A 12,144-nucleotide genomic window follows, 5' to 3' on the forward strand; every position below is an offset into this window, starting at 1 on the left:
AGTAGATTTTTACGGCGAATGAATTGTTAATTCGCGACTGCATATCCTAATGCGTTTCTACTCTTTAAACTTTATCTAAAAGTTAGTTAAGGTTAAGTTATAGTTACAAAAAGTAGTTCTATGCACTTAGTCACTCACCAGTTTCTTTGTTTTAGAAAAATGGACTTGATAAATATGTTTTATATTTATTCGACTATTATACACAATTTAAAGTAGTTACGAACTGTATACATATCAATATAGCCCTATAAAGGAAAAACAATATTAAAACTAAAAATCATGTCCCACCAACTCGTAACATTGTGGGCGCCATAACCACAATATATAGTTTACGTGTTCTCAGCACTTATCATAACAAACTGCAGTAGCCGGCGTGTTTAGGTTCGGCCACTTGTGGCGTTGCGGTAACAGTGTTAAAGAAACAAACATCATTTGTTTACTCATTATGCTTAGCTCCGTAAATATTAATAAAAACAGAGTTTGAAGTGACGATGTTTCAATTATGTAAATATAGAATCAGAACTGGAGATTTTAAGGAAATGTATAGGTAATACAGCTTTTTGTTATTAATTTACTGTATTATGCTTATGTTATGTAGGTATTTGTAGTAGAAACACGTTTACCTACCTGTAGGTAGGTATATTTGTGTGTGTGTTAATTTATATCAGTTTTTTTGTAGTTCTGTAATCTTAGAATGGTTTAAAAGGTTTATTTATGCAATCAATGAAAATAATAATCTGGTTTAAGTCAATAAAAACAAGTAGGTAATAAAAGTTGGTTCATGCCATTTTTAGAGCTATGATGCCACTTTTATACGCTTTTTTTTATTTGCTTGTTCAAGTGGGTATAGTAGTTATATCGTAAATTAATCGATACTTACCTAAAAATGATTCTATATTTTTTGCGTTCTATTGAGAACACCTAAAAAGCAACTTCCGAGAGGCGTAACAATTTACGTCAAATTTACGAAAGTGGTCTTTTCTGCCCCAAATAAAGGTTAAAACGCTTCCGTTGTGCCTTTTATTACGGGCAGACAATAATCCTGCATTGACTAGGTACTGCTTTAGTTGCGAGAAGAGTTGGAAACCCTTTGATCGTAGAAAAATACCGGTTACAAATGACTCATTTAGCGGACCCTGATGGCAATGGGTTACCAATTTGCTTGTGAATTTAACAAGCTATTTTTTTTGATAGGTACCTACATATCTATTCTTAAGATGTGGTATTGTGATAGAAACTCATGTAGAGTGTGGCTCAGTACTTAGTTCAATTATAATTCCTGAACCGCAGAACTCGACGCACTTAGTCTATGTAAATACGTACTCGTATAAAACATTGACAATGATATTTTTACACAGGTACTAGTGCTTAATTTCAAATAAAAACTGGATTCATTACCCAATTATTAAATAAAACTATTTAATTTAATAAAAAAGTTCAAAAAGCTATCTTAAGCGGTCAAATAATATTATATATATAATGGTAATATTATATTCAAAAAGTTCAATCTAGGAGAATAAAGGGCGCAATAAAAAAAACTCGAGGCTGAATTAACGGGGCGACGGAGCGAAGCTCTGAAGCAGCCATGAATAATCCACCCGTCAGCACCACGCGAGCTCGTTGCCCAATTAAAAACCTACTCTTTCCACGATTTTTAGCTTAGAATATTGTATAATAAACCAATAAAATACCCCACTTAACGCCTGCGAACGGCCCGCCAGTGTGAAATATGCATCTCAAGCTCATTACGCAGTTGGAAATTAAATGCAAGCGAAATGTCGCTATGGGCCGGTGTTATTGGAATTTTGATGGGCTGGAAAATGGTTTCGTATTTTACATGTTTACCGATTTCAACAGAGGCAGTTTTTTTCTGAATAGCTATGTATAGGTAGCTTATATTACGGTTTTGTTTGTTATTGTCATTTTCGTAGGTACCCATTAATAGGTATTGTTACCTAATGTTTATTCACAAAAGCAATTGTATACATAGGGTAAGTTAATTTTTTGATTAGATGAAAACCGCATACAATAAAATAAAACCAATCACTCAATCATGCATCTCGCGTGCGCCATATTCCCAGTCCAATTCCGGCTCGCCTTTAAAATGCAACGCGCGCGACTTCTCATCTTCCGTGTGTGATTATTAGCCAAGGGTTAAGTGGTAGAGAATGCCTTCTGGCATTAAGTTCGCCTTTTGCACAACTTTTACTATGCAAAAAGCTTTTAATAAATAAACAATAATTTTACGTATGTAAATCACAGGATCCTTCCTGACCATCCGCGGTTCTACATGGCGCCCCACGTAAAAATGCTTTTCCGACTAAAATTACTGGGGGAAGTTGGAACGGCGCTGCGATATGAACAACATACTTATTAATTTTGTTCTGATAGAAGTTACATGACATGGGGTAAGATCATCAGATCGAGTAGATGACGTTGACGATAATACCACCAGGGACAAATTCTCTTGTAGCACACGATTTCGGACTTCAATTAGTGGAGATTGACCACTCAGCGACGGGCACAACTAAATAGCAGTTGGAACAATGTTGACAGCACTAAACATTTTACACGTGATTCGAAAATGGGTTGAAGAAATCATGTACACTTTTTGGCAAGAATTTTTTTTTTGATCATTGAAATCGCAAAAATTGCAAATAGGCATAAAATTTTGCCAGCTAATACATGCATATAAAATGCTAAACAACCATGTTATATAAGCAACCTGCAATGTTAAACATGCAAAATGAAAGACATATTTAGTACAAATTCTTGTTTACTAAAGACCGCACACTTTTACACTAGTTATCGCTTCACTCCGGGAAACTTCTCGCAAAAACGGTCAGTTAGCGAGCCAAATCTCACATGAATTATTCGAAGCAAATATTCATATCATTACCCATAATATATCAAACAACAGTCGCGGCAGCTTGGCAGGCTAATTCAGCGTTCTGAGCCAGCGGGCCGGCTCGCAGGATTTACTTTACTTTCTTTTTCAAACTGCTTATCTTTGCTCGCGGTATATTTAATTGTACACTTTGTTGTTCTAGTTGTAAGGTTACTTTTTTAATAGCACACAATTACAAAGCCTGATGTTTGGTAAATTATTTAAACGTTTCTTCTAGAAACCGAGAGGGGGCTCGCGGAATCTATTTCACGGGCATTACGCATCTGAATTATAAGTTATTAGAGCTGTAAAGCTCAGCAGCATACATCAGTTCATTTACTCCTACTTTGTATTAATTTTGCAATGGAACTGTTAGAACAAAACGTTTCAACCGATTAAGTTGGTATAAAAGCTGTGTAATTTGTTCAGCAATATAACATACATTAGGTACATACATATGTACCTATATCACAATATTGGCACATGCACCCACAACTATATTATTATATACCAACGCGTTTTTGGATGATTATTGTTCCCATAGGCAAATAAACAACGTTTCAATGTAATATATAAGGGTATACTGGCCTAGAACAGTAGTAACGCCGAAACATTTATAATATATGTGTACCTTTATATAATTATATCCGATGTATTGGTGCAATTTGAAGTGCAATTAATATAGTAGTATTATTATAGTTTTCAGTTTACCTGTTTCTTCTATCCTAATTTGATAATATTATTTTTTAACTATGAAGTACTGCCCATAGAAAAAAAACGCTTATTTGTTTCTTGCATAGTTTTACGTGCGTATGTCGAAACTTTAAAGTACTGTACTGTAAAACGTTGTTCGATACACGTGCGAATAGGTAATTCGCAACTCGTGTCGATTTAAAACACTCCCGTCGGTCGTGTTACGTGTTTGTACTTACTTCAGTTTTGTACATATTTTTAGGGTTCCGTACCCAAAGGGTAAAAACGGGACCCTATTACTAAGACTCCGCTGTCCGTCCGTCCGTCCGTCCGTCTGTCACCAGGCTGTATCTCACGAACCGTGATAGCTAGACAGTTGAAATTTTCACAGATGTATTTCCGTTGCCGCTATAACAACAAATACTAAAAACAGAATAAAATTAAGGTTTAAGTAGGGCTCCCATACAACAAACGTGATTTTTGACCGAAGTTAAGCAACGTCGGGCGGGGTCAGTACTTGGATGGGTGACCGTTTTTTTGCTTGTTTTTTTTTTGCTTGTTTTGCTCTATTTTTTGTTGATGGTGCGGAACTCTCCGTGCGCGAGTCCGACTCGCACTTGGCCGGTTTATTCAGTCTTGCAAGCCTTTTGTGCGAAATTAAGATATAAACTAATGAAGTCCCTATTATAAAAAATTTAGTACTTGGTAGGTTTATAAAGGCAGACTACTTATCTACATGAATAAACATTAATTAGTAAGCAAGTTCAAGTGATGACTTTTAATCATACCTTTGAGCTCCCGAGTATATGATGTACTTAATGTGTTTCATAAATGACATCAAAACTTCTTAATGAATACGTCTGCAAATAAGGTCAACAACTTCGTGCTGGATATGTTTTATACACTCGAGGCTATATATAAACAACACTTTTCTTAAGTAAATGCGGACACGTTTTATATACTGATACATAATTTTCTTAACACGGACGACTGTGCATGCAATTTATCGAATGCCATTTGTTATTACACTATTAGGTATTCATCCAAAGATAATAATAGTTATTTTCGATACAAGTGCGAAAAAGAGGAAATTCGAAACGAGTGGCGATAAATTAAAACACGACCGACGGGAGTGTTTTAAATCGACACGAGTTGCGAATTACCTATTCGCACGTGTATCGAACAACGTTTTACAGTACAGTACTTTAAAGTTTCGACATGCGCACGAAAAGTGCTATTTTACGCACTAGTGCGAAAAAGTAGCCCCATATGTACTGTAAAATATATTTTAGGTTTTTGGTGAATCCTTCACTCATCTTGAAACAATGTTTTGGTTACCTAAGTTTTTTAATACGCACAGTTAAATATTCTAAGTTTGTTTTAAACAATGATCGTGATTTCACTAAAATTATGGCTTACTGTTTGATATTGAAATGACAACTGGAAGTACGGTAGCTATCGGATAATTAAAACTACGGGTACTCGATATCCTATCATGAAAGTAATAAGTGGAGTGGAATGATTACCATTAATTGAGTTCATCTCCCAGAATTATGTTAAAATCATCCTTATTTTTGATGATTATTTAACATAATAATTAGAAACGCGCCTGGTAATGATTTTTCGGTAACAGAACCTCTCTAAAATATACCTAATCGCTTTTTGTTCCGCTTAAGATAGGTATATGAAACTGGAATTACAGTTGATGTCCATAAATCACTGGCAATCCGAGTCTTTTTCCTAGTCACCCGTGTATGGAGTGTCGTCGGTTGATTACCTCCAGTGCACAGCGGAGTGTGATATTATATCGCCCGAGACGAGACTGTCCGGCGCCATGCGGAGGAACGACCACTCTATGGTTGTACAAGACACGCGAGGCACATTATGTGTTATTTTAATAAAAATATCTGGGAGACCAAGCTTTGCTCGGAAAACATATAAAAACGCCAAAATGCGCGTTTTCCCAGAGATAAAACCTAGCTAGATCGATTTTTCGCCCCCGAAAACCCCCATATAGTAAATTTCATCGAAATCGTTAGAGCCGTTCCCGAGATTTCCGAAATATTATATATAAATAAATAAATATACAAGAATTGCTCATTTAAAGGTATTAGATTAGATAGATAGATTAGATTAAATAGATAGATAGATAAATTAGCCTTCTTTGGCTTTTGCTGCTGTATTTAGACGCTATTATATGTATGAATTTTATTGTTTGTTTTATAATGAAGCATTTGTATTCAAAATAATATTTTCTAAAAATGTTTATTTTAATTAAAAGTACTGATATACCTACTTTATTTTGTAATTACAACATGATGTTGCACCGCCTACAGGTTATCTGCTTTGCCCGAAGGTTGACTGGTAGATAATGCCTTTTAGCATTAAGTCTGCCTTTTGTACCTCTGTATTTTCTTTTGTGCAATAAAGATTAAATACCTGCTCGTAAATAAATAACATAATAGTTATATAGTCGATATTTAAAACACACTGCCTACTAATAAGAGTATTATATAGTATAATGCTCGTAAAAACGTCTTTACGATTTTTAAAACAGACTAATCGAATTGAAAATATACTTTTTCTACTCCAGCACTTAAATGTGTCAATTAAATGACTGACAGTGATATCTAAAGCAATGTCATTTGAATGCTTTGTCTATAGGCTCATAAGATGACTGCTAGCAGTCATCTTATGAGTATAATACAACTGCTTTATTTTTTTTAAAGATACAAGTTCCGATCATCTTGATTGAAAGAGGTATGTTTTCATTTACAATAATAACTCTTTTTTTTTTAAATAATAACTCAATTTTTTTTAAATAATAACTCTTTTTTTTAATAATAACTCTTTTTTTTTAATATTTTTTGCTGCAGCTGTCATAGAAAAAGTAATGTATGCAACAGCTCATAATTGGTTCTTAAAATTCTCGGGTCTTTTTTTACAAAACTCGACTACGTCTCGTTTTGTAACTTCGACCCTTGAATTTTAAGAACCCTTATTATATCACTGTTGCATAAACTACTATAAACCAATCATTAGTCCTAGATAAAAGTAATCGAGTTGCCGCTACTTTATTTATAATATTTGAAGCCTAATTTAATGTTGGTAGATACAAATCACGCTTGTATTTCAAAAAGTTTGTAAGGATCTTAGGGTGAGTTTCCCAGAAATGTAATATTTAGCATAAGTGGTTTAAAACTCACCTAGTGTGTGTTGTTCCTCTCTATTATTGAACTCTAACGGTTCACGGGTTACAACAGTACTTAAATATTCTACTATTGCAATGAATGGTTCTCTATTTTCACATAATCTCACGTTCGTGCATTGTTCTCTACGCGCTTATTTCTACGTACTAGTAATTTGGGTTGTTGTTATATGCTTTATCTAAAAACAAACATTTCATAAACTTACACATTTACCTAACTAAAAACAAGTATTAACTGTGATCCAGTTTGCAACCCCATAATTTTAGATGGTGGGTCAAGGAAGCGCAACCTGATACACTTAGTTCGAAACTCTTGCTTGATTTTGAATGTTTCTCAAATTGGGCTGTATCATTAAAAATACTATTGGAACTACCTACTTTTTTCTACTTATACGGTGTTGGTTCTTTAAGGTACGATTATATAGTATGCTCATATTTAATGTGCCTATGGCTATTAGGACAATTTGAAAGTACACTGATATTAGAATGACATTAAACTGATGTTATTCAAATATCGAAAAATTCGCTCGTATAAATTTGTTCGTAGATGTATTGTATTGGCGCAGGCGAGCCGCACGATAACTAAATAACATGATACAAATATCATTCTTATGTAAGTGTACTTATATTAGAATTGGTCTGTATATTCAATTGTTGTCCCTTAAACACATTTATTGCGGATATCATAAATATTGTTGTAAGAAACAAAACGGGCAATAAAGTTTTCAGTGTTCCGAGAAACGAACTCCCTCAAAATCGACTATCGCTGTAATGACGTCACATTATAACTGTTCTCGTATCTGAGTGCTCATACTCGATGTCCAATAAAGTTTTGTCAGGGGATCTTTGCCGGTACATAATAAAGTATTACAAAAGGCAAAGACCGTCATTGTTGCTGGTACTTCAATCCCGGGCGCTTGTGGAGCGTTTGGGTCGGGCGAGTAAACTTGAACGTGGTGAGGCATAGGTTTCACGCAAGATTCGGAGATGTATTAAAATAAATTATTGAAAGATATTGGCTAAACTTTATTTTTTAATTTTATTACATGTTATTTTTTTGTAACTCACGTATTTATTTAGAAGAAAGATATTTGATTTTTATATAAGTTTGTATGCACATACACAATTATAGTTATATTACGCCTAAGGATGCAAAGGAATGCTTAGATGTAGGTATACTGTATAAAATATTGCTTTAGCTCTTGTTGAGCACCCATTTTATGATTATGACGAATAATACCATTTTCAGAAAAAGGATATCGAGTAATATGTATTTTTGTATTACTTGAAATAATGTTATAACTTTCGTGACACATTTATGTTATTTTCATATTTATTTGTATATTTGTCAAAGACATCGACATACTTAAATACGTTCCATTTTTATAACGTGTTTATTGGGTTACCATTATGGCATTATGACATAATGTATGACTTACCATTATCACTAAGACCAAGAATATTAATTGAGGGCCCACTAAGCTAAATCAGGTAACATTATTAATCTACATTAATGCGATGGTACGTGTAGAAAACATCCATACATTTATATTATTTAGCCGCATATCTAAATACGTCCTATACATTTACCACCAACATTAAAATGTAAGTACTTATTTTTTTTGCATAATGTACGTACATATTAAAAAAACGATGTAATGAACAGACTTTTAAGTACTTACAAACAAAACTATTATTGACAAAAATATTACAAACATTTTCGTTTAATTTCATCTCTAAATTTTCGACCTCAAAGTAAGTGTTTGTCATATAAGGATGTATTTTTTTATATATTTGAATGTATTTTTGGTGATTGACATATAGCCATTATGAATACAATCTCGTATTTTTACCACAATTAAAGTAGGTTAACTTATTACTACCAACTCTTACTATTTTTTTAAATAAATATAACTTTCTCTTGAGATATTGTATCAAGATGTGATTGAGTAGTAATTTTATTTATTTTACAACCACAACATGAATACAACCATTATTACAGTATCTTATAGTAGGTATCTATAATATATCTATTTCATATGATTGTGGTTTTCTTCCTTGTCTCTGTTTGTTGTTCTTTTTTAAATGTCTAATTGACAACTAAACTTTTCCTTGGATATCTGGGGGCACGGTAGTGCCCCCGCCAAGACGAGCAAAGCGAAGCGCAAGGGCACTACCTACCTTTTCTCGAATCGCTTCGTCGTTTTTTTGAACCCTCATAACTTGGGTTTGGATTATACCAGATAAACAAAATTCTCGGGATATGATGTCAATAGTGGACTTATTAAATATAAAAAAAATCAATTGCATAGCTCTTATACTTAAGATTTTATTCATATCTAAAAAACCCCAATTTCGTCACTGACTCACTCACTGTTGATCATCAAAACCTCTAGGGTACTTCCTGAAGTCCTAGGAAGCTGAAATTTGGTATGTAAGATAATATTAGTACTCAAACAACAAAATAATTCAAAAACTTGAAATTTTTTGCCCCTAAGGGGGGGAAAAGGGGGGGTGGAATTTTGTATGGGAAATCAATAACCGCTGAACCGATTTAGTTGAAATTTGGTATGTAGATAGTTTTTGTAATGGGGAATGGCATAGAATAGTTTTCAACCCCAAAATCACCCCGTAAGGGTGAAAAGGGGGTGGAAAAGGGCGTTAGAAGAAAAAGAGGGTTGAAGTTTGTATGGGGAATCAGTAAAAAGCAGATGTATAAAAGATGCCCCGAAGTACGTATTTCAGGATTTTTAATAGTACCTTAAATCACACGCGCAACCCTTTAAATTAGGGGATGGAAGCAACTAACAAAAAGAAGTGAAATCCCACCAAAAACATTTTCATGTAAAATGTTGCCAAGACGAAACCATAAGGCTCGCACTGACAAAAAGTTATCAGATCTCTTGTAGAGCCAAGCTTCTAACTCTACAAGCCCTAACTTCACAAACTCTACACCTTAGTCAAAATATGTGGCTTGGCCGTTTCGTTACTCCAAGAACTATTGTATTATAAAAAATAATGAATAGTGAATACATTTTTCACCTTACGTCCATGTGACAGTAGCGAAACGGTCAAGCCACATATTTTGACTAAGGTGTAGAGTTTGTGAAGTTAGGGCTTGTAGAGTTAGAAGCTTGGCTCTACAAGAGATCTGATAAGTTTTTGTCAGTGCGAGCCTTATGGTTTCGTCTTGGCAACATTTTACATGAAAATGTTTTTGGTGGGATATTAGTTACGTCGCTGGCCAGAGAGTTAATATTTGTGTGACTTAGCATTACAAAGACAATTCAAGAAAGTACACATTTTTACTCATTCAATAGGTAAAGCGTCAAATATGCGCCATCAACAGTTGATTTAGTAGTTTAGTGACTTATACAAGTAAATTAGGGCGTTCAAGTAGCGGTTACGTAGTAAACGCGCCCTCGACGGGGCCAGATAAGGTTTTATGAGCTCACCACGTCGTTTCTGCGCGGCGAACAGCAAATGCATAGGTTTGTACAGAAAACCAATACCCATGTGAACGATCTCTATTCATTTAGGAGATTAGATTACAATTTTATAGTTTTCCTTATAAAATATAAATTTAACTTCTTTTTGGTTGCCGAAATATGTTGTCAAATGTCATTGTTGGTAATTTTTGCAAATCGTTTACCTATCTAATTAATAACTACAATATTAATATACCAGGTAAGAAGATAAAGATAAAAGAGAGGAGTAAGTAGGTAGATAATCAATGTAGGCCGATTAAGGGCTCATTTAGACGGCGCGCGAACTCGTATACGATTTTAGTTACATTGCGGACCATTGAGGTTACATCAATTCAACCGACCGATCAAATGACGCAATGTAATGAAACTCGCATGCGAGTTCTCGCACCGTCTAAATGAGCCCTAATGATAAAATATTTTGAGAGGTGTAGGTCTAATATTACAAAAATGTGTCAGACAATTTCTTTCAATATTAAGCTTATTTAAAGGCATTATTGTTTAAATGTTTTGATTAAGGTGTACATATGAGTTACTGACCCAATTTTATTAATAAACTAGCGAAATTATACACTTTAACCTTCCTCAAGAATCACTCTATTGATAGGTGAAAACCAGATGAACATCCGTTAAGTAGTTTTTGAGTTTATCGCGAATATACAGACATAGAAACAGACAGACGCGGCGGAGGACTTTGTTTTATAAGGTATAGTGTTGATATAGTTTCACTCAACCTTCCAATTAAGTTTGTTATAATCTTGTAATTAGGTTTGTTAGTGCGCTGTAGTGTAATCCACATCCGATAAAACTTACCCTGGGTTCTTGATTAGTCGGTTAAAAGCAAAATGCTTTCTAAGTGATAAAAAATAAAGCATTGGTTTAGCTTAGCCGAAGAGACGTGCTGCTAAAGAGCGAACGGCACAAACGCCTATTCTGATTTAAACCTTTGAAAATCTTTTAAGTGAACACGACTCAACCATATTTTTATATGTATTTCAAAAGTCTCAAAAGGTTTTCCGGCAAACATTTATAATTCAAAAACGTAAGAAACATCAGCGACTGTACCAACCTATCTGTAAGCACGTCGAGGTAATTGAATGTAGGTGTAATATCTAATTTGATTATAAGTACATAATAACATAGGGCCTTACTTATTTTTACAATCTTACGTGTATGACATAAAACCTTGAGTTTGTTCATCAAATATGCGCACCATTAGGGTCGTAGGTACTTACACATTTTATTGTATGCTTATCTATCACGTTCACGTCATTTTCTGTACAGACTTCGCAAAGTTAATAGAATCAAATGCTATTTTTTACGCTGCACCCTAATAAGGGGAGACATTTTTTCATTCGTTGAGATTGAAATGGCAAAAGCATGATAAATTATAAAAATAAAATAAATGAAAAATTTCTTTACGATTTCGTTGCAGCATCCTTATCAGAATCAGTGCACCGGCGCATTCGCCTTAAATAAATCCGGGCGTTATCGGGCGAGCATAACCGGGTCCCGGTGTACAACCGGGACACTAAACCGTGTCACTCCTACAGCTGTAATGGAATTCTCATGCTCGCGCCGCTGACGGTTTGCACCACTCCTAATACATACTTTAAATTTGCACCGGTAACGCCCGCTAGCGCTCCACGAAGAAACTTTTCACAAGTTTTAAAGGGATTTAAATGGGCCTTATTTCAAGCTTTATCTCTGTATAAAGTGGCGAAAAAGTGTCGGTTTTCTTTTAGTGTCGACTTTTGCAAGTTGCTGTGTTTGAAACTAATGAAATAAATAAGACAGTTTTCAGTGTGTTTTAAATCGGGATGCTGTTAGAATTGAGCGGTTCAGAGAAGCCACAAGAAATATATTTTCCT

This window comes from Cydia amplana, chromosome 4 (genome assembly GCF_948474715.1).
Source record: "Cydia amplana chromosome 4, ilCydAmpl1.1, whole genome shotgun sequence".
Lineage (NCBI taxonomy): Eukaryota > Metazoa > Arthropoda > Insecta > Lepidoptera > Tortricidae > Cydia > Cydia amplana.